Here is a 21,004-nt window from a genome sequence, read left to right as displayed (position 1 = left end):
TGTGGCACATTTTTTCCCCATTCCATCTGCTGCTGGAAAGTTAATTTATGCACGGCTCCTTTCAAGACTGATGCTGATGCTAGCACTAATGCTGTTTGGGCGAAGGACTGTCTCAATGTCAGGAACCTCGTCATGCTTCAATATCACTTGGTGCCTGTCCGTTGGGGTGTGGCCCAATGCGAGAGCACATTGCTCCGATTCAGATCGTCAGCTTGTGAGAGAAGAGTGCTCATGAAGTTAGCTGAGTGTGTTAGATTAGAGTTGCGCTGTCTCTGCTTCCCAGAGACTGTACGCAAAAGTTGCACAAGAGATAGTGCGGCTTGATCTACGCTTGTTGACCCCGTGTTTTGTTGGCACCTCAGCAGGGGAGACAGAGAGCACATCTGTAGTCGTGGCCGAGTGGTTAAGGCGATGGACTAGAAATCCATTGGGGTTTCCCCGCGCAGGTTCGAATCCTGCCGACTACGCAATTTTGCATGTCCACAATGCTGTTCTCTTTTCTTTAAATTCTCCTATACGTGAATGCAGTCCTCCTCTACATATCGTAAACAAGCCCCCGTCTCTTAGTGATCAGGCAGCTGTGGGTGAGCGACAGTGGTTTGCCGTGATCGAAAAGTGATCAGTACACTATGTTGTGGCCAGAGAAACCCCGGTTTGAATCCTGGTCACAGCAGCGTGTACCTGTTAACGGAAAGCCATGCTGGGCTGATCTTTTGTCGCCATCGGCTGGATTTCTTACCCAACTTCTTATGTACATTTACATTTAGTCATTTAGCAGACGCTTTTATCCAAAGCGACTTACAAATGAGGACAAGGAAGCAATTTACACAACCAAGAGCAACAATGAATAAGTGCTATAAGCAAGTTTCAGGTCTGTAAAGTCTAAGAAGGGAAGTATTAGTAGTATTAGTTTTTTTTTTTTTGTACAGTTAGTGTGATATTCAGAGAGGCAATTACAGATTAGGAAGTGTAGTGGAGACTAAATAGTTGAGTTTTTAGTCGTTTCTTGAAAATAGCGATTGACTCTGCTGTTCTGATGCAGTTAGGGAGTTCATTCCACCAACTGGGCAGATTGAGCGTGAGCGTTCGCGAAAGTGATTTTTTCCCCCTTTGGGATGGAACCCCTAGGCGACGTTCATTCACAGAACGCAAGTTTCTGGAGGGCACATAGATCTGCAGAAGCGAGAGCAGATAAGAAGGAGCAAGGCCAGAAGTCGCTTTGTAAGCAAACATCAGAGCTTTGAATTTGATGCGAGCAGCAACTGGCAGCCAGTGTAAACGGATTAGCAGCGGATGGAAAGCCATGCTGGGCTGATCTTTTGTCGCCATCGGCTGGATTTCTTACCCAACTTCTTATGTACATTTACATTTACATTTAGTCATTTAGCAGACGCTTTTATCCAAAGCGACTTACAAATGAGGACAAGGAAGCAATTTACACAACCAAGAGCAACAATGAATAAGTGCTATAAGCAAGTTTCAGGTCTGTAAAGTCTAAGAAGGGAAGTATTAGTAGTATTAGTATTTTTTTTTTTTGTACAGTTAGTGTGATATTCAGAGAGGCAATTACAGATTAGGAAGTGTAGTGGAGACTAAATAGTTGAGTTTTTAGTCGTTTCTTGAAAATAGCGATTGACTCTGCTGTTCTGATGCAGTTAGGGAGTTCATTCCACCAACTGGGCAGATTGAGCGTGAGCGTTCGCGAAAGTGATTTTTTCCCCCTTTGGGATGGAACCACGAGGCGACGTTCATTCACAGAACGCAAGTTTCTGGAGGGCACATAGATCTGCAGAAGCGAGAGCAGATAAGAAGGAGCAAGGCCAGAAGTCGCTTTGTAAGCAAACATCAGAGCTTTGAATTTGATGCAAGCAGCAACTGGCAGCCAGTGCAAACGGAGTAGCAGCGGATGGAAAGCCATGCTGGGCTGATCTTTTGTCGCCATCGGCTGGATTTCTTACCCAACTTCTTATGTATCTAGTGTTGACCATATATGGCCATGAGAGCCACAAAGCTACAGCCAGGGGTAGTCGTGGCTGAGAAGTTAAGGCGATGGACTTGAAATCCATTGGAGTATCTCCGCGCTGGTTCGAACCCTGCCAATCATGTTGATTGGCACTTCCACAATATGGACAGCTCATTTCTCCCCAACTGAAATACCGTCCTTCTCTGCATCTTGCAAACAAGCCAATGTCCTTTTGTGTCCTGGAAACTAAGGTGTGAGCCAGTGGTGTGCTGTAATCGTATAGTGTTCAGTACTCTGCGTTGTGACCCCAGCAAGCCTAGTTCGAATCCGGGTCACGTCAGCTTGCTACTGCCAACCGTAAGTAGTGCATGGGCTTATTTTTACAACCTCAGGCCATTGACTGCCTTCTCCCGTATTCAGTGCTGTGTCCAGTATTGCCCACATCCAACTAAGAAAGTCAATGGCTAACTCTAACGTGTAGTCGTGGCAGAGAGGTTAAGGTGATGCAAATGAAGCCCATTGGGGTCTCCCCACTCATGTTCGAGGCCTGCTGACTATAAAACAACCAGTTGCTTTTGCTTTATCTCTCTGTGAGAGGAATTGTGGCTTTCATGTCATTTTGTTGCAGGCCAGGGTGTTTAATCCCTCTTTGAGTAATTCAAGTCCATTCTGATGTTGCCTAAAGAAACGTTAAAAAAATCGACAGCACTATCTTGTATGGCTTCAACGTTGAGGCAAAAATTGGGATTTGATTGTTTCTTCCAAGTCGCCTATTCTTTTTTTAGGCTCTCCATTTGTGGCACATTTTTTCCCCATTCCATCTGCTGCTGGAAAGTTCATTTATGCACGGCTCCTTTCAAGACTGATGCTGATGCTAGCACTAATGCTGTTTGGGCGAAGGACTGTCTCAATGTCAGGAACCTCGTCATGCTTCAATATCACTTGGTGCCTGTCCGTTGGGGTGTGGCCCAATACGAGAGCACATTGCTCCGATTCAGATCGTCAGGTTGTGAGAGAAGAGTGCTCATGAAGTTAGCTGAGTGTGTTAGATTAGAGTTGCGCTGTCTCTGCTTCCCAGAGACTTTACGCAAAAGTTGCACAAGAGATAGTGCAGCTTGATCTACGCTTGTTGACCCCATGTTTTGTTGGCACCTCAGCAGGGGAGACTGAGGGGAAATCTGTAGTCGTGGCCGAGTGGTTAAGGCGATGGACTACAAATCCATTGGGGTTTCCCCGCGCAGGTTCGAATCCTGCAGACTGCGCAATATTGCATGTCCACAATGCTGTTCTCTTTTCTTTCAATTCTCCTATACGTGAATGCAGTCCTCCTCTACATATCGTAAACAAGCCCCCGTCTCTTAGTGATCAGGCAGCTGTGGGTGAGCGACAGTGGTTTGCCGTGATCGAAAAGTTATCAGTACACTATGTTGTGGCCAGAGAAACCCCGGTTTGAATCCTGGTCACAGCAGCGTGTACCTGTTAAGGGAAAGCCATGCTGGGCTGATCTTTTGTCGCCATCGGCTGGATTTCTTACCCAAATTCTTATGTATCTAGTGTTTATGATATACGGCCATGAGAGCCAAAAAGCTACAGCCAGGTGTAGTCGTGGCTGAGAGGTTAAGGCGATGGACTTGAAATCCATTGGGGTATCCCCGCGCAGGTTCAAACCCTGCCGACTACGTTGGTTGGCACTTCCACAATGTGGACAGCTCCTTTTTGCTTATTTCTCCCCAACTGAAATACCGTCCTTCTCTGCATCTTGCAAACAAGCCAATGTCCCTTTGTGTCTTGGAAGCCAAGGTGTGAGCCAGTGGTGTGCTGTGATCGTATAGTGTTACGTACTCTGCGTTGTGGCCCCAGCATGCCTAGTTCAAATCCGGGTCACGGCAGCTTGCTACTGCCAACTGTAAGTAATGCATGGGCTGCTTTTTACAACCTCAGGCCATTGACTGCATTCTCCAGTATTCTGTGCTGTGTCCAGTGTTGCCCACATCCAACTAAGAAAGTCAATGGCTAACTCTAACGTGTAGTCGTGGCCGAGAGGTTAAGGTGATGCAAATGAAGCCCATTGGGGTCTCCCCTCTCAGGTTCGAGGCCTGCTGACTATAAAACAACCAGTTGCTTTTGCTTTATCTCTCTGTGAGAGGAATTGTGGCTTTCATGTCATTTTGTTGCAGGCCAGGGTGTTTAATCCCTCTTTGAGTAATTCAAGTCCATTCAGATGTTGCCTAGAGAAACATTAAAAAAATCGACAGCACTATCTTGTATGGCTTCAACGTTGAGGCAAAAATTGGGATTTGATTGTTTCTTCCAAGTCGCCTATTCTTTTTTTAGGCTCTCCATTTGTGGCACATTTTTTCCCCATTCCATCTGCTGCTGGAAAGTTAATTTATGCACGGCTCCTTTCAAGACTGATGCTGATGCTAGCACTGATGCTGTTTGGACGGAGGACTGTCTCAATGTCAGGAACCTCGTCATGCTTCAATATCACTTGGTGCCTGTCCGTTGGGGTGTGGCCCAATGCGAGAGCACATTGCTCCGATTCAGATCGTCAGCTTGTGAGAGAAGAGTGCTCATGAAGTTAGCTGAGTGTGTTAGATTAGAGTTGCGCTGTCTCTGCTTCCCAGAGACTGTACGCAAAAGTTGCACAAGAGATAGTGCGGCTTGATCTACGCTTGTTGACCCCGTGTTTTGTTGGCACCTCAGCAGGGGAGACAGAGAGCACATCTGTAGTCGTGGCCGAGTGGTTAAGGCGATGGACTAGAAATCCATTGGGGTTTCCCCGCGCAGGTTCGAATCCTGCCGACTACGCAATTTTGCATGTCCACAATGCTGTTCTCTTTTCTTTCAATTCTCCTATACGTGAATGCAGTCCTCCTCTACATATCGTAAACAAGCCCCCGTCTCTTAGTGATCAGGCAGCTGTGGGTGAGCGACAGTGGTTTGCCGTGATCGAAAAGTGATCAGTACACTATGTTGTGCCCAGAGAAACCCTGGTTTGAATCCTGGTCACAGCAGCATGTACCTGTTAACGGAAAGCCATGCTGGGCTGACCTTTTGTCGCCATCGGCTGGATTTCTTACCCAACTTCTTATGTATCTAGTGTTGATCATATACGGCCATGAGAGCCAAAAAGCTACAGCCAGGTGTAGTCGTGGCCGAGAGGTTAAGGCGATGGTCTTGAAATCCTTTGGGGTATCCCCACGCAGGTTCGAACCCTGCCGACTACGTTGGTTGGCACTTCCACAATGTGGACAGCTCCTTTTTGCTTATTTCTCCCCAACTGAAATACCGTCCTTCTCTGCATCTTGCAAACAAGCCAATGTCCCTTTGTGTCCTGGAAGCCAAGGTGTGAGCCAGTGGTGTGCTGTGATCGTATAGTGCTCAGTACTCTGCGTTGTGGCCCCAGCAAGCCTAGTTCGAATCCGGGTCACGGCAGCTTGCTACTGCCAACTGTAAGTAATGCATGGGCTGCTTTTTACAACCTCAGGCCATTGACTGCATTCTCCAGTATTCTGTGCTGTGTCCAGTGTTGCCCACATCCAACTAAGAAAGTCAATGGCTAACTCTAACGTGTAGTCGTGGCTGAGAGGTTAAGGTGATGCAAATGAAGCCCATTGGGGTCTCCCCACTCAGGTTCGAGGCCTGCCGACTATAAAAAAACCAGTTGCTTTTGCTTTATCTCTCTGTGAGAAGAATTGTGGCTTTCATGTCATTTTGTTGCAGGCCAGGGTGTTTAATCCCTCTTTGAGTAATTCAAGTCCATTCAGATGTTGCCTAGAGAAACATTAAAAAAATCGACAGCACTATCTTGTATGGCTTCAACGTTGAGGCAAAAATTGGGATTTGATTGTTTCTTCCAAGTCGCCTATTCTTTTTTTAGGCTCTCCATTTGTGGCACATTTTTTCCCCATTCCATCTGCTGCTGGAAAGTTAATTTATGCACGGCTCCTTTCAAGACTGATGCTGATGCTAGCACTGATGCTGTTTGGACGGAGGACTGTCTCAATGTCAGGAACCTCGTCATGCTTCAATATCACTTGGTGCCTGTCCGTTGGGGTGTGGCCCAATGCGAGAGCACATTGCTCCGATTCAGATCGTCAGCTTGTGAGAGAAGAGTGCTCATGAAGTTAGCTGAGTGTGTTAGATTAGAGTTGCGCTGTCTCTGCTTCCCAGAGACTGTACGCAAAAGTTGCACAAGAGATAGTGCGGCTTGATCTACGCTTGTTGGCCCCGTGTTTTGTTGGCACCTCAGCAGGGGAGCCAGAGGGAACATCTGTAGTCGTGGCCGAGTGGTTAAGGCGATGGACTAGAAATCCATTGCGGTTTCCCCGCGCAGGTTCGAATCCTGCCGACTACGCAATTTTGCATGTCCACAATGCTGTTCTCTTTTCTTTCAATTCTCCTATACGTGAATGCAGTCCTCCTCTACATATCGTAAACAAGCCCCCGTCTCTTAGTGATCAGGCAGCTGTGGGTGAGCGAAAGTGGTTTGCCGTGATCGAAAAGTGATCAGTACACTATGTTGTGCCCAGAGAAACCCTGGTTTGAATCCTGGTCACAGCTGCATGTACCTGTTAACCGAAAGCCATGCTGGGCTGATCTTTTGTCGCCATCGGCTGGATTTCTTACCCAACTTCTTATGTATCTAGTGTTGATCATATATGGCCATGAGAGCCAAAAAGCTACAGCCAGGTGTAGTCGTGGCCGAGAGGTTAAGGCGATGGACTTGAAATCCATTGGGGCATCCCCGCGCAGGTTCGAACCCTGCCGACCATGTTGGTTGGCACTTCCACAATGTGGGCAGCTCCTTTTTGCTTATTTCTCCCCAACTGAAATACTGTCCTTCTCTGCATCTTGCAAACAAGCCAATGTCCCTTTGTGTCTTGGAAGCCAAGGTGTGAGCCAGTGGTGTGCTGTGATCGTATAGTGATCAGTACTCTGCGTTGTGGCCCCAGCATGCCTAGTTCGAATCCGGGTCACGACAGCTTGCTACTGCCAACTGTAAGTAATGCATGGGCTGCTTTTTACAACCTCAGGCCATTGACTGCATTCTCCAGTATTCTGTGCTGTGTCCAGTGTTGCCCACATCCAACTAAGAAAGTCAATGGCTAACTCTAACGTGTAGTCGTGGCCGAGAGGTTAAGGTGATGCAAATGAAGCCCATTGGGGTCTCCCCACTCAGGTTCGAGGCCTGCTGACTATAAAACAACCAGTTGCTTTTGCTTTATCTCTCTGTGAGAGGAATTGTGGCTTTCATGTCATTTTGTTGCAGGCCAGGGTGTTTAATCCCTCTTTGAGTAATTCAAGTCCATTCAGATGTTGCCTAGAGAAACATTAAAAAAATCGACAGCACTATCTTGTATGGCTTCAACGTTGAGGCAAAAATTGGGATTTGATTGTTTCTTCCAAGTCGCCTATTCTTTTTTTAGGCTCTCCATTTGTGGCACATTTTTTCCCCATTCCATCTGCTGCTGGAAAGTTAGTTTATGCACGGCTCCTTTCAAGACTGATGCTGATGCTAGCACTGATGCTGTTTGGACGGAGGACTGTCTCAATGTCAGGAACCTCGTCATGCTTCAATATCACTTGGTGCCTGTCCGTTGGGGTGTGGCCCAATGCGAGAGCACATTGCTCCGATTCAATTCGTCAGCTTGTGAGAGAAGAGTGCTCATGAAGTTAGCTGAGTGTGTTAGATTAGAGTTGCGCTGTCTCTGCTTCCCAGAGACTGTACGCAAAAGTTGCACAAGAGATAGTGCGGCTTGATCTACGCTTGTTGGCCCCGTGTTTTGTTGGCACCTCAGCAGGGGAGCCAGAGGGAACATCTGTAGTCGTGGCCGAGTGGTTAAGGCGATGGACTAGAAATCCATTGGGGTTTCCCCGCGCAGGTTCGAATCCTGCCGACTACGCAATTTTGCATGTCCACAATGCTGTTCTCTTTTCTTTCAATTCTCCTATACGTGAATGCAGTCCTCCTCTACATATCGTAAACAAGCCCCCGTCTCTTAGTGATCAGGCAGCTGTGGGTGAGCGAAAGTGGTTTGCCGTGATCGAAAAGTGATCAGTACACTATGTTGTGCCCAGAGAAACCCCGGTTTGAATCCTGGTCACAGCAGCATGTACCTGTTAACCGAAAGCCATGCTGGGCTGATCTTTTGTCGCCATCGGCTGGATTTCTTACCCAACTTCTTATGTATCTAGTGTTGATCATATATGGCCATGAGAGCCAAAAAGCTACAGCCAGGTGTAGTCGTGGCCGAGAGGTTAAGGCGATGGACTTGAAATCCATTGGGGCATCCCCGCGCAGGTTCGAACCCTGCCGACCATGTTGGTTGGCACTTCCACAATGTGGACAGCTCCTTTTTGCTTATTTCTCCCCAACTGAAATACCGTCCTTCTCTGCATCTTGCAAACAAGCCAATGTCCCTTTGTGTCTTGGAAGCCAAGGTGTGAGCCAGTGGTGTGCTGTGATCGTATAGTGATCAGTACTCTGCGTTGTGGCCCCAGCATGCCTAGTTCGAATCCGGGTCACGGCAGCTTGCTACTGCCAACTGTAAGTAATGCATGGGCTGCTTTTTACAACCTCAGGCCATTGACTGCATTCTCCAGTATTCTGTGCTGTGTCCAGTGTTGCCCACATCCAACTAAGAAAGTCAATGGCTAACTCTAACGTGTAGTCGTGGCCGAGAGGTTAAGGTGATGCAAATGAAGCCCATTGGGGTCTCCCCACTCAGGTTCGAGGCCTGCTGACTATAAAACAACCAGTTGCTTTTGCTTTATCTCTCTGTGAGAGGAATTGTGGCTTTCATGTCATTTTGTTGCAGGCCAGGGTGTTTAATCCCTCTTTGAGTAGTTCAAGTCCATTCAGATGTTGCCTAGAGAAACATTAAAAAAATCGACAGCACTATCTTGTATGGCTTCAACGTTGAGGCAAAAATTGGGATTTGATTGTTTCTTCCAAGTCGCCTATTCTTTTTTTAGGCTCTCCATTTGTGGCACATTTTTTCCCCATTCCATCTGCTGCTGGAAAGTTAATTTATGCACGGCTCCTTTCAAGACTGATGCTGATGCTAGCACTGATGCTGTTTGGACGGAGGACTGTCTCAATGTCAGGAACCTCGTCATGCTTCAATATCACTTGGTGCCTGTCCGTTGGGGTGTGGCCCAATGCGAGAGCACATTGCTCCGATTCAGATCGTCAGCTTGTGAGAGAAGAGTGCTCATGAAGTTAGCTGAGTGTGTTAGATTAGAGTTGCGCTGTCTCTGCTTCCCAGAGACTGTACGCAAAAGTTGCACAAGAGATAGTGCGGCTTGATCTACGCTTGTTGGCCCCGTGTTTTGTTGGCACCTCAGCAGGGGAGCCAGAGGGAACATCTGTAGTCGTGGCCGAGTGGTTAAGGCGATGGACTAGAAATCCATTGGGGTTTCCCCGCGCAGGTTCGAATCCTGCCGACTACGCAATTTTGCATGTCCACAATGCTGTTCTCTTTTCTTTCAATTCTCCTATACGTGAATGCAGTCCTCCTCTACATATCGTAAACAAGCCCCCGTCTCTTAGTGATCAGGCAGCTGTGGGTGAGCGAAAGTGGTTTGCCGTGATCGAAAAGTGATCAGTACACTATGTTGTGCCCAGAGAAACCCTGGTTTGAATCCTGGTCACAGCTGCATGTACCTGTTAACCGAAAGCCATGCTGGGCTGATCTTTTGTCGCCATCGGCTGGATTTCTTACCCAACTTCTTATGTATCTAGTGTTGATCATATATGGCCATGAGAGCCAAAAAGCTACAGCCAGGTGTAGTCGTGGCCGAGAGGTTAAGGCGATGGACTTGAAATCCATTGGGGCATCCCCGCGCAGGTTCGAACCCTGCCGACCATGTTGGTTGGCACTTCCACAATGTGGACAGCTCCTTTTTGCTTATTTCTCCCCAACTGAAATACTGTCCTTCTCTGCATCTTGCAAACAAGCCAATGTCCCTTTGTGTCTTGGAAGCCAAGGTGTGAGCCAGTGGTGTGCTGTGATCGTATAGTGATCAGTACTCTGCGTTGTGGCCCCAGCATGCCTAGTTCGAATCCGGGTCACGACAGCTTGCTACTGCCAACTGTAAGTAATGCATGGGCTGCTTTTTACAACCTCAGGCCATTGACTGCATTCTCCAGTATTCTGTGCTGTGTCCAGTGTTGCCCACATCCAACTAAGAAAGTCAATGGCTAACTCTAACGTGTAGTCGTGGCCGAGAGGTTAAGGTGATGCAAATGAAGCCCATTGGGGTCTCCCCACTCAGGTTCGAGGCCTGCTGACTATAAAACAACCAGTTGCTTTTGCTTTATCTCTCTGTGAGAGGAATTGTGGCTTTCATGTCATTTTGTTGCAGGCCAGGGTGTTTAATCCCTCTTTGAGTAATTCAAGTCCATTCAGATGTTGCCTAGAGAAACATTAAAAAAATCGACAGCACTATCTTGTATGGCTTCAACGTTGAGGCAAAAATTGGGATTTGATTGTTTCTTCCAAGTCGCCTATTCTTTTTTTAGGCTCTCCATTTGTGGCACATTTTTTCCCCATTCCATCTGCTGCTGGAAAGTTAGTTTATGCACGGCTCCTTTCAAGACTGATGCTGATGCTAGCACTGATGCTGTTTGGACGGAGGACTGTCTCAATGTCAGGAACCTCGTCATGCTTCAATATCACTTGGTGCCTGTCCGTTGGGGTGTGGCCCAATGCGAGAGCACATTGCTCCGATTCAATTCGTCAGCTTGTGAGTGAAGAGTGCTCATGAAGTTAGCTGAGTGTGTTAGATTAGAGTTGCGCTGTCTCTGCTTCCCAGAGACTGTACGCAAAAGTTGCACAAGAGATAGTGCGGCTTGATCTACGCTTGTTGGCCCCGTGTTTTGTTGGCACCTCAGCAGGGGAGCCAGAGGGAACATCTGTAGTCGTGGCCGAGTGGTTAAGGCGATGGACTAGAAATCCATTGGGGTTTCCCCGCGCAGGTTCGAATCCTGCCAACTACGCAATTTTGCATGTCCACAATGCTGTTCTCTTTTCTTTCAATTCTCCTATACGTGAATGCAGTCCTCCTCTACATATCGTAAACAAGCCCCCGTCTCTTAGTGATCAGGCAGCTGTGGGTGAGCGACAGTGGTTTGCCGTGATCGAAAAGTGATCAGTACACTATGTTGTGCCCAGAGAAACCCTGGTTTGAATCCTGGTCACAGCAGCATGTACCTGTTAACGGAAAGCCATGCTGGGCTGACCTTTTGTCGCCATCGGCTGGATTTCTTACCCAACTTCTTATGTATCTAGTGTTGATCATATACGGCCATGAGAGCCAAAAAGCTACAGCCAGGTGTAGTCGTGGCCGAGAGGTTAAGGCGATGGTCTTGAAATCCTTTGGGGTATCCCCACGCAGGTTCGAACCCTGCCGACTACGTTGGTTGGCACTTCCACAATGTGGACAGCTCCTTTTTGCTTATTTCTCCCCAACTGAAATACCGTCCTTCTCTGCATCTTGCAAACAAGCCAATGTCCCTTTGTGTCCTGGAAGCCAAGGTGTGAGCCAGTGGTGTGCTGTGATCGTATAGTGCTCAGTACTCTGCGTTGTGGCCCCAGCAAGCCTAGTTCGAATCCGGGTCACGGCAGCTTGCTACTGCCAACTGTAAGTAATGCATGGGCTGCTTTTTACAACCTCAGGCCATTGACTGCATTCTCCAGTATTCTGTGCTGTGTCCAGTGTTGCCCACATCCAACTAAGAAAGTCAATGGCTAACTCTAACGTGTAGTCGTGGCTGAGAGGTTAAGGTGATGCAAATGAAGCCCATTGGGGTCTCCCCACTCAGGTTCGAGGCCTGCCGACTATAAAAAAACCAGTTGCTTTTGCTTTATCTCTCTGTGAGAAGAATTGTGGCTTTCATGTCATTTTGTTGCAGGCCAGGGTGTTTAATCCCTCTTTGAGTAATTCAAGTCCATTCAGATGTTGCCTAGAGAAACATTAAAAAAATCGACAGCACTATCTTGTATGGCTTCAACGTTGAGGCAAAAATTGGGATTTGATTGTTTCTTCCAAGTCGCCTATTCTTTTTTTAGGCTCTCCATTTGTGACACATTTTTTCCCCATTCCATCTGCTGCTGGAAAGTTAGTTTATGCACGGCTCCTTTCAAGACTGATGCTGATGCTAGCACTGATGCTGTTTGGGCGGAGGACTGTCTCAATGTCAGGAACCTCGTCATGCTTCAATATCACTTGGTGCCTGTCCGTTGGGGTGTGGCCCAATGCGAGAGCACATTGCTCCGATTCAGATCGTCAGCTTGTGAGAGAAGAGTGCTCATGAAGTTAGCTGAGTGTGTTAGATTAGAGTTGCGCTGTCTCTGCTTCCCAGAGACTGTACGCAAAAGTTGCACAAAAGATAGTGCGGCTTGATCTACGCTTGTTGACCCCGTGTTTTGTTGGCACCTCAGCAGGGGAGACAGAGAGCACATCTGTAGTCGTGGCCGAGTGGTTAAGGCGATGGACTAGAAATCCATTGGGGTTTCCCCGCGCAGGTTCGAATCCTGCCGACTACGCAATTTTGCATGTCCACAATGCTGTTCTCTTTTCTTTCAATTCTCCTATACGTGAATGCAGTCCTCCTCTACATATCGTAAACAAGCCCCCGTCTCTTAGTGATCAGGCAGCTGTGGGTGAGCGAAAGTGGTTTGCCGTGATCGAAAAGTGATCAGTACACTATGTTGTGCCCAGAGAAACCCCGGTTTGAATCCTGGTCACAGCAGCATGTACCTGTTAACGGAAAGCCATGCTGGGCTGATCTTTTGTCGCCATCGGCTGGATTTCTTACCCAACTTCTTATGTATCTAGTGTTGATCATATACGGCCATGAGAGCCAAAATGCTACAGCCAGGTGTAGTCGTGGCCGAGAGGTTAAGGCGATGGACTTGAAATCCATTGGGGTATCCCCGCGCAGGTTCAAACCCTGCCGACTACGTTGGTTGGCACTTCCACAATGTGGACAGCTCCTTTTTGCTTATTTCTCCCCAACTGAAATACCGTTCTTCTCTGCATCTTGCAAACAAGCCAATGTCCCTTTGTGTGTTGGAAGCCAAGGTATGAGCCAGTGGTGTGCTGTGATCGTATAGTGATCAGTACTCTGCGTTGTGGCCCCAGCATACCTAGTTCGAATCCGGCTCACGGCAGCTTGCTACTGCCAACTGTAAGTAATGCATGGGCTGCTTTTTACAACCTCAGGCCATTGACTGCATTCTCCAGTATTCCGTGCTGTGTCCAGTGTTGCCCACATCCAACTAAGAAAGTCAATGGCTAACTCTAACGTGTAGTCGTGGCCGAGAGGTTAAGGTGATGCAAATGAAGCCCATTGGGGTCTCCCCACTCAGGTTCGAGGCCTGCTGACTATAAAACAACCAGTTGCTTTTGCTTTATCTCTCTGTGAGAGGAATTGTGGCTTTCATGTCATTTTGTTGCAGGCCAGGGTGTTTAATCCCTCTTTGAGTAATTCAAGTCCATTCAGATGTTGCCTAGAGAAACATTAAAAAAATCGACAGCACTATCTTGTATGGCTTCAACGTTGAGGCAAAAATTGGGATTTGATTGTTTCTTCCAAGTCGCCTATTCTTTTTTTAGGCTCTCCATTTGTGGCACATTTTTTCCCCATTCCATCTGCTGCTGGAAAGTTAATTTATGCACGGCTCCTTTCAAGACTGATGCTGATGCTAGCACTGATGCTGTTTGGACGGAGGACTGTCTCAATGTCAGGAACCTCGTCATGCTTCAATATCACTTGGTGCCTGTCCGTTGGGGTGTGGCCCAATGCGAGAGCACATTGCTCCGATTCAGATCGTCAGCTTGTGAGAGAAGAGTGCTCATGAAGTTAGCTGAGTGTGTTAGATTAGAGTTGCGCTGTCTCTGCTTCCCAGAGACTGTACGCAAAAGTTGCACAAGAGATAGTGCGGCTTGATCTACGCTTGTTGGCCCCGTGTTTTGTTGGCACCTCAGCAGGGGAGCCAGAGGGAACATCTGTAGTCGTGGCCGAGTGGTTAAGGCGATGGACTAGAAATCCATTGCGGTTTCCCCGCGCAGGTTCGAATCCTGCCGACTACGCAATTTTGCATGTCCACAATGCTGTTCTCTTTTCTTTCAATTCTCCTATACGTGAATGCAGTCCTCCTCTACATATCGTAAACAAGCCCCCGTCTCTTAGTGATCAGGCAGCTGTGGGTGAGCGAAAGTGGTTTGCCGTGATCGAAAAGTGATCAGTACACTATGTTGTGCCCAGAGAAACCCTGGTTTGAATCCTGGTCACAGCTGCATGTACCTGTTAACCGAAAGCCATGCTGGGCTGATCTTTTGTCGCCATCGGCTGGATTTCTTACCCAACTTCTTATGTATCTAGTGTTGATCATATATGGCCATGAGAGCCAAAAAGCTACAGCCAGGTGTAGTCGTGGCCGAGAGGTTAAGGCGATGGACTTGAAATCCATTGGGGCATCCCCGCGCAGGTTCGAACCCTGCCGACCATGTTGGTTGGCACTTCCACAATGTGGACAGCTCCTTTTTGCTTATTTCTCCCCAACTGAAATACTGTCCTTCTCTGCATCTTGCAAACAAGCCAATGTCCCTTTGTGTCTTGGAAGCCAAGGTGTGAGCCAGTGGTGTGCTGTGATCGTATAGTGATCAGTACTCTGCGTTGTGGCCCCAGCATGCCTAGTTCGAATCCGGGTCACGACAGCTTGCTACTGCCAACTGTAAGTAATGCATGGGCTGCTTTTTACAACCTCAGGCCATTGACTGCATTCTCCAGTATTCTGTGCTGTGTCCAGTGTTGCCCACATCCAACTAAGAAAGTCAATGGCTAACTCTAACGTGTAGTCGTGGCCGAGAGGTTAAGGTGATGCAAATGAAGCCCATTGGGGTCTCCCCACTCAGGTTCGAGGCCTGCTGACTATAAAACAACCAGTTGCTTTTGCTTTATCTCTCTGTGAGAGGAATTGTGGCTTTCATGTCATTTTGTTGCAGGCCAGGGTGTTTAATCCCTCTTTGAGTAATTCAAGTCCATTCAGATGTTGCCTAGAGAAACATTAAAAAAATCGACAGCACTATCTTGTATGGCTTCAACGTTGAGGCAAAAATTGGGATTTGATTGTTTCTTCCAAGTCGCCTATTCTTTTTTTAGGCTCTCCATTTGTGGCACATTTTTTCCCCATTCCATCTGCTGCTGGAAAGTTAGTTTATGCACGGCTCCTTTCAAGACTGATGCTGATGCTAGCACTGATGCTGTTTGGACGGAGGACTGTCTCAATGTCAGGAACCTCGTCATGCTTCAATATCACTTGGTGCCTGTCCGTTGGGGTGTGGCCCAATGCGAGAGCACATTGCTCCGATTCAATTCGTCAGCTTGTGAGAGAAGAGTGCTCATGAAGTTAGCTGAGTGTGTTAGATTAGAGTTGCGCTGTCTCTGCTTCCCAGAGACTGTACGCAAAAGTTGCACAAGAGATAGTGCGGCTTGATCTACGCTTGTTGGCCCCGTGTTTTGTTGGCACCTCAGCAGGGGAGCCAGAGGGAACATCTGTAGTCGTGGCCGAGTGGTTAAGGCGATGGACTAGAAATCCATTGGGGTTTCCCCGCGCAGGTTCGAATCCTGCCGACTACGCAATTTTGCATGTCCACAATGCTGTTCTCTTTTCTTTCAATTCTCCTATACGTGAATGCAGTCCTCCTCTACATATCGTAAACAAGCCCCCGTCTCTTAGTGATCAGGCAGCTGTGGGTGAGCGAAAGTGGTTTGCCGTGATCGAAAAGTGATCAGTACACTATGTTGTGCCCAGAGAAACCCCGGTTTGAATCCTGGTCACAGCAGCATGTACCTGTTAACCGAAAGCCATGCTGGGCTGATCTTTTGTCGCCATCGGCTGGATTTCTTACCCAACTTCTTATGTATCTAGTGTTGATCATATATGGCCATGAGAGCCAAAAAGCTACAGCCAGGTGTAGTCGTGGCCGAGAGGTTAAGGCGATGGACTTGAAATCCATTGGGGCATCCCCGCGCAGGTTCGAACCCTGCCGACCATGTTGGTTGGCACTTCCACAATGTGGACAGCTCCTTTTTGCTTATTTCTCCCCAACTGAAATACCGTCCTTCTCTGCATCTTGCAAACAAGCCAATGTCCCTTTGTGTCTTGGAAGCCAAGGTGTGAGCCAGTGGTGTGCTGTGATCGTATAGTGATCAGTACTCTGCGTTGTGGCCCCAGCATGCCTAGTTCGAATCCGGGTCACGGCAGCTTGCTACTGCCAACTGTAAGTAATGCATGGGCTGCTTTTTACAACCTCAGGCCATTGACTGCATTCTCCAGTATTCTGTGCTGTGTCCAGTGTTGCCCACATCCAACTAAGAAAGTCAATGGCTAACTCTAACGTGTAGTCGTGGCCGAGAGGTTAAGGTGATGCAAATGAAGCCCATTGGGGTCTCCCCACTCAGGTTCGAGGCCTGCTGACTATAAAACAACCAGTTGCTTTTGCTTTATCTCTCTGTGAGAGGAATTGTGGCTTTCATGTCATTTTGTTGCAGGCCAGGGTGTTTAATCCCTCTTTGAGTAGTTCAAGTCCATTCAGATGTTGCCTAGAGAAACATTAAAAAAATCGACAGCACTATCTTGTATGGCTTCAACGTTGAGGCAAAAATTGGGATTTGATTGTTTCTTCCAAGTCGCCTATTCTTTTTTTAGGCTCTCCATTTGTGGCACATTTTTTCCCCATTCCATCTGCTGCTGGAAAGTTAATTTATGCACGGCTCCTTTCAAGACTGATGCTGATGCTAGCACTGATGCTGTTTGGACGGAGGACTGTCTCAATGTCAGGAACCTCGTCATGCTTCAATATCACTTGGTGCCTGTCCGTTGGGGTGTGGCCCAATGCGAGAGCACATTGCTCCGATTCAGATCGTCAGCTTGTGAGAGAAGAGTGCTCATGAAGTTAGCTGAGTGTGTTAGATTAGAGTTGCGCTGTCTCTGCTTCCCAGAGACTGTACGCAAAAGTTGCACAAGAGATAGTGCGGCTTGATCTACGCTTGTTGGCCCCGTGTTTTGTTGGCACCTCAGCAGGGGAGCCAGAGGGAACATCTGTAGTCGTGGCCGAGTGGTTAAGGCGATGGACTAGAAATCCATTGGGGTTTCCCCGCGCAGGTTCGAATCCTGCCGACTACGCAATTTTGCATGTCCACAATGCTGTTCTCTTTTCTTTCAATTCTCCTATACGTGAATGCAGTCCTCCTCTACATATCGTAAACAAGCCCCCGTCTCTTAGTGATCAGGCAGCTGTGGGTGAGCGAAAGTGGTTTGCCGTGATCGAAAAGTGATCAGTACACTATGTTGTGCCCAGAGAAACCCTGGTTTGAATCCTGGTCACAGCTGCATGTACCTGTTAACCGAAAGCCATGCTGGGCTGATCTTTTGTCGCCATCGGCTGGATTTCTTACCCAACTTCTTATGTATCTAGTGTTGATCATATATGGCCATGAGAGCCAAAAAGCTACAGCCAGGTGTAGTCGTGGCCGAGAGGTTAAGGCGATGGACTTGAAATCCATTGGGGCATCCCCGCGCAGGTTCGAACCCTGCCGACCATGTTGGTTGGCACTTCCACAATGTGGACAGCTCCTTTTTGCTTATTTCTCCCCAACTGAAATACTGTCCTTCTCTGCATCTTGCAAACAAGCCAATGTCCCTTTGTGTCTTGGAAGCCAAGGTGTGAGCCAGTGGTGTGCTGTGATCGTATAGTGATCAGTACTCTGCGTTGTGGCCCCAGCATGCCTAGTTCGAATCCGGGTCACGACAGCTTGCTACTGCCAACTGTAAGTAATGCATGGGCTGCTTTTTACAACCTCAGGCCATTGACTGCATTCTCCAGTATTCTGTGCTGTGTCCAGTGTTGCCCACATCCAACTAAGAAAGTCAATGGCTAACTCTAACGTGTAGTCGTGGCCGAGAGGTTAAGGTGATGCAAATGAAGCCCATTGGGGTCTCCCCACTCAGGTTCGAGGCCTGCTGACTATAAAACAACCAGTTGCTTTTGCTTTATCTCTCTGTGAGAGGAATTGTGGCTTTCATGTCATTTTGTTGCAGGCCAGGGTGTTTAATCCCTCTTTGAGTAATTCAAGTCCATTCAGATGTTGCCTAGAGAAACATTAAAAAAATCGACAGCACTATCTTGTATGGCTTCAACGTTGAGGCAAAAATTGGGATTTGATTGTTTCTTCCAAGTCGCCTATTCTTTTTTTAGGCTCTCCATTTGTGGCACATTTTTTCCCCATTCCATCTGCTGCTGGAAAGTTAGTTTATGCACGGCTCCTTTCAAGACTGATGCTGATGCTAGCACTGATGCTGTTTGGACGGAGGACTGTCTCAATGTCAGGAACCTCGTCATGCTTCAATATCACTTGGTGCCTGTCCGTTGGGGTGTGGCCCAATGCGAGAGCACATTGCTCCGATTCAATTCGTCAGCTTGTGAGTGAAGAGTGCTCATGAAGTTAGCTGAGTGTGTTAGATTAGAGTTGCGCTGTCTCTGCTTCCCAGAGACTGTACGCAAAAGTTGCACAAGAGATAGTGCGGCTTGATCTACGCTTGTTGGCCCCGTGTTTTGTTGGCACCTCAGCAGGGGAGCCAGAGGGAACATCTGTAGTCGTGGCCGAGTGGTTAAGGCGATGGACTAGAAATCCATTGGGGTTTCCCCGCGCAGGTTCGAATCCTGCCAACTACGCAATTTTGCATGTCCACAATGCTGTTCTCTTTTCTTTCAATTCTCCTATACGTGAATGCAGTCCTCCTCTACATATCGTAAACAAGCCCCCGTCTCTTAGTGATCAGGCAGCTGTGGGTGAGCGAAAGTGGTTTGCCGTGATCGAAAAGTGATCAGTACACTATGTTGTGCCCAGAGAAACCCCGGTTTGAATCCTGGTCACAGCAGCATGTACCTGTTAACCGAAAGCCATGCTGGGCTGATCTTTTGTCGCCATCGGCTGGATTTCTTACCCAACTTCTTATGTATCTAGTGTTGATCATATACGGCCATGAGAGCCAAAATGCTACAGCCAGGTGTAGTCGTGGCCGAGAGGTTAAGGCGATGGACTTGAAATCCATTGGGGTATCCCCGCGCAGGTTCGAACCCTGCCGACTACGTTGGTTGGCACTTCCACAATGTGGACAGCTCCTTTTTGCTTATTTCTCCCCAACTGAAATACCGTTCTTCTCTGCATCTTGCAAACAAGCCAATGTCCCTTTGTGTCTTGGAAGCCAAGGTGTGAGCCAGTGGTGTGCTGTGATCGTATAGTGATCAGTACTCTGCGTTGTGGCCCCAGCATACCTAGTTCGAATCCGGCTCACGGCAGCTTGCTACTGCCAACTGTAAGTAATGCATGGGCTGCTTTTTACAACCTCAGGCCATTGACTGCATTCTCCAGTATTCTGTGCTGTGTCCAGTGTTGCCCACATCCAACTAAGAAAGTCAATGGCTAACTCTAACGTGTAGTCGTGGCCGAGAGGTTAAGGTGATGCAAATGAAGCCCATTGGGGTCTCCCCACTCAGGTTCGAGGCCTGCTGACTATAAAACAACCAGTTGCTTTTGCTTTATCTCTCTGTGAGAGGAATTGTGGCTTTCATGTCATTTTGTTGCAGGCCAGGGTGTTTAATCCCTCTTTAAGTAGTTCAAGTCCATTCAGATGTTGCCTAGAGAAACATTAAAAAAATCGACAGCACTATCTTGTATGGCTTCAACGTTGAGGCAAAAATTGGGATTTGATTGTTTCTTCCAAGTCGCCTATTCTTTTTTTAGGCTCTCCATTTGTGGCACATTTTTTCCCCATTCCATCTGCTGCTGGAAAGTTAGTTTATGCACGGCTCCTTTCAAGACTTATGCTGATGCTAGCACTGATGCTGTTTGGGCGGAGGACTGTCTCAATGTCAGGAACCTCATCATGCTTCAATATCACTTGGTGCCTGTCCGTTGGGGTGTGGCCCAATGCGAGAGCACATTGCTCCGATTCAGATCGTCAGCTTGTGAGAGAAGAGTGCTCATGAAGTTAGCTGAGTGTGTTAGATTAGAGTTGCGCTGTCTCTGCTTCCCAGAGACTGTACGCAAAAGTTGCACAAGAGATAGTGCGGCTTGATCTACGCTTGTTGACCCCGTGTTTTGTTGGCCCCTCAGCAGGGGAGACAGAGGGAACATCTGTAGTCGTGGCCGAGTGGTTAAGGCGATGGACTAGAAATCCATTGGGGTTTCCCCGCGCAGGTTCGAATCCTGCCGACTACGCAATTTTGCATGTCCACAATGCTGTTCTCTTTTCTTTCAATTCTCCTATACGTGAATGCAGTCCTCCTCTACATATCGTAAACAAGCCCCCGTCTCTTAGTGATCAGGCAGCTGTGGGTGAGCGAAAGTGGTTTGCCGTGATCGAAAAGTGATCAGTACACTATGTTGTGCCCAGAGAAACCCCGGTTCGAATCCTGGTCACAGCAGCATGTACCTGTTAACGGAAAGCCATGCTGGGCTGATCTTTTGTCGCCATCGGCTGGATTTCTTACCCAACTTCTTATGTATCTAGTGTTGATCATATACGGCCATGAGAGCCAAAATGCTACAGCCAGGTGTAGTCGTGGCCGAGAGGTTAAGGCGATGGACTTGAAATCCATTGGGGTATCCCCGCGCAGGTTCGAACCCTGCCGACTACGTTGGTTGGCACTTCCACAATGTGGACAGCTCCTTTTTGCTTATTTCTCCCCAACTGAAATTCCGTTCTTCTCTGCATCTTGCAAACAAGCCAATGTCCCTTTGTGTCTTGGAAGCCAAGGTGTGAGCCAGTGGTGTGCTGTGATCGTATAGTGATCAGTACTCTGCGTTGTGGCCCCAGCATACCTAGTTCGAATCCGGCTCACGGCAGCTTGCTACTTCCAACTGTAAGTAATGCATGGGCTGCTTTTTACAACCTCAGGCCATTGACTGCATTCTCCAGTATTCTGTGCTGTGTCCAGTGTTGCCCACATCCAACTAAG

General features: G+C 47.9%; 25 non-coding genes across 25 annotated transcripts; all 25 read left to right on the top strand.

Moving 5' to 3' along the window:
- Window positions 1-385: 385 nt before the first annotated feature.
- On the top strand, window positions 386-467 carry trnas-aga (transfer RNA serine (anticodon AGA)). The gene has a single exon. It is a non-coding gene; the product is annotated as a tRNA-Ser (tRNA).
- Window positions 468-3,143: 2,676 nt separating this feature from the next.
- Window positions 3,144-3,225, top strand: trnas-aga (transfer RNA serine (anticodon AGA)). Its single transcript has one exon. It is a non-coding gene; the product is annotated as a tRNA-Cys (tRNA).
- Window positions 3,226-3,562: 337 nt separating this feature from the next.
- On the top strand, window positions 3,563-3,644 carry trnas-uga (transfer RNA serine (anticodon UGA)). Its single transcript has one exon. It is a non-coding gene; the product is annotated as a tRNA-Ser (tRNA).
- Window positions 3,645-4,692: 1,048 nt separating this feature from the next.
- trnas-aga (transfer RNA serine (anticodon AGA)) lies at window positions 4,693-4,774 on the top strand. Its single transcript has one exon. It is a non-coding gene; the product is annotated as a tRNA-Ser (tRNA).
- Window positions 4,775-5,111: 337 nt separating this feature from the next.
- trnas-uga (transfer RNA serine (anticodon UGA)) lies at window positions 5,112-5,193 on the top strand. Its single transcript has one exon. It is a non-coding gene; the product is annotated as a tRNA-Ser (tRNA).
- A 1,048-nt stretch (window positions 5,194-6,241) lies between these two features.
- Window positions 6,242-6,323, top strand: trnas-aga (transfer RNA serine (anticodon AGA)). The gene has a single exon. It is a non-coding gene; the product is annotated as a tRNA-Ser (tRNA).
- A 337-nt stretch (window positions 6,324-6,660) lies between these two features.
- trnas-uga (transfer RNA serine (anticodon UGA)) lies at window positions 6,661-6,742 on the top strand. The gene has a single exon. It is a non-coding gene; the product is annotated as a tRNA-Ser (tRNA).
- A 1,048-nt stretch (window positions 6,743-7,790) lies between these two features.
- Window positions 7,791-7,872, top strand: trnas-aga (transfer RNA serine (anticodon AGA)). The gene has a single exon. It is a non-coding gene; the product is annotated as a tRNA-Ser (tRNA).
- A 337-nt stretch (window positions 7,873-8,209) lies between these two features.
- trnas-uga (transfer RNA serine (anticodon UGA)) lies at window positions 8,210-8,291 on the top strand. The gene has a single exon. It is a non-coding gene; the product is annotated as a tRNA-Ser (tRNA).
- A 1,048-nt stretch (window positions 8,292-9,339) lies between these two features.
- trnas-aga (transfer RNA serine (anticodon AGA)) lies at window positions 9,340-9,421 on the top strand. The gene has a single exon. It is a non-coding gene; the product is annotated as a tRNA-Ser (tRNA).
- Window positions 9,422-9,758: 337 nt separating this feature from the next.
- trnas-uga (transfer RNA serine (anticodon UGA)) lies at window positions 9,759-9,840 on the top strand. The gene has a single exon. It is a non-coding gene; the product is annotated as a tRNA-Ser (tRNA).
- A 1,048-nt stretch (window positions 9,841-10,888) lies between these two features.
- On the top strand, window positions 10,889-10,970 carry trnas-aga (transfer RNA serine (anticodon AGA)). The gene has a single exon. It is a non-coding gene; the product is annotated as a tRNA-Ser (tRNA).
- Window positions 10,971-11,307: 337 nt separating this feature from the next.
- On the top strand, window positions 11,308-11,389 carry trnas-uga (transfer RNA serine (anticodon UGA)). The gene has a single exon. It is a non-coding gene; the product is annotated as a tRNA-Ser (tRNA).
- Window positions 11,390-12,437: 1,048 nt separating this feature from the next.
- trnas-aga (transfer RNA serine (anticodon AGA)) lies at window positions 12,438-12,519 on the top strand. Its single transcript has one exon. It is a non-coding gene; the product is annotated as a tRNA-Ser (tRNA).
- Window positions 12,520-12,856: 337 nt separating this feature from the next.
- On the top strand, window positions 12,857-12,938 carry trnas-uga (transfer RNA serine (anticodon UGA)). The gene has a single exon. It is a non-coding gene; the product is annotated as a tRNA-Ser (tRNA).
- Window positions 12,939-13,986: 1,048 nt separating this feature from the next.
- On the top strand, window positions 13,987-14,068 carry trnas-aga (transfer RNA serine (anticodon AGA)). The gene has a single exon. It is a non-coding gene; the product is annotated as a tRNA-Ser (tRNA).
- Window positions 14,069-14,405: 337 nt separating this feature from the next.
- Window positions 14,406-14,487, top strand: trnas-uga (transfer RNA serine (anticodon UGA)). Its single transcript has one exon. It is a non-coding gene; the product is annotated as a tRNA-Ser (tRNA).
- A 1,048-nt stretch (window positions 14,488-15,535) lies between these two features.
- Window positions 15,536-15,617, top strand: trnas-aga (transfer RNA serine (anticodon AGA)). The gene has a single exon. It is a non-coding gene; the product is annotated as a tRNA-Ser (tRNA).
- Window positions 15,618-15,954: 337 nt separating this feature from the next.
- On the top strand, window positions 15,955-16,036 carry trnas-uga (transfer RNA serine (anticodon UGA)). The gene has a single exon. It is a non-coding gene; the product is annotated as a tRNA-Ser (tRNA).
- Window positions 16,037-17,084: 1,048 nt separating this feature from the next.
- Window positions 17,085-17,166, top strand: trnas-aga (transfer RNA serine (anticodon AGA)). The gene has a single exon. It is a non-coding gene; the product is annotated as a tRNA-Ser (tRNA).
- Window positions 17,167-17,503: 337 nt separating this feature from the next.
- trnas-uga (transfer RNA serine (anticodon UGA)) lies at window positions 17,504-17,585 on the top strand. Its single transcript has one exon. It is a non-coding gene; the product is annotated as a tRNA-Ser (tRNA).
- Window positions 17,586-18,633: 1,048 nt separating this feature from the next.
- On the top strand, window positions 18,634-18,715 carry trnas-aga (transfer RNA serine (anticodon AGA)). The gene has a single exon. It is a non-coding gene; the product is annotated as a tRNA-Ser (tRNA).
- A 337-nt stretch (window positions 18,716-19,052) lies between these two features.
- trnas-uga (transfer RNA serine (anticodon UGA)) lies at window positions 19,053-19,134 on the top strand. The gene has a single exon. It is a non-coding gene; the product is annotated as a tRNA-Ser (tRNA).
- Window positions 19,135-20,182: 1,048 nt separating this feature from the next.
- trnas-aga (transfer RNA serine (anticodon AGA)) lies at window positions 20,183-20,264 on the top strand. Its single transcript has one exon. It is a non-coding gene; the product is annotated as a tRNA-Ser (tRNA).
- A 337-nt stretch (window positions 20,265-20,601) lies between these two features.
- On the top strand, window positions 20,602-20,683 carry trnas-uga (transfer RNA serine (anticodon UGA)). Its single transcript has one exon. It is a non-coding gene; the product is annotated as a tRNA-Ser (tRNA).
- Window positions 20,684-21,004: the final 321 nt, after the last annotated feature.

Source organism: Danio rerio, chromosome 20 (genome assembly GCF_049306965.1).
Source record: "Danio rerio strain Tuebingen ecotype United States chromosome 20, GRCz12tu, whole genome shotgun sequence".
Lineage (NCBI taxonomy): Eukaryota > Metazoa > Chordata > Actinopteri > Cypriniformes > Danionidae > Danio > Danio rerio.
The sequence above is the reverse complement of the archived record's forward strand: the minus strand, read 5'-3'. Positions and strand labels throughout refer to the sequence as shown.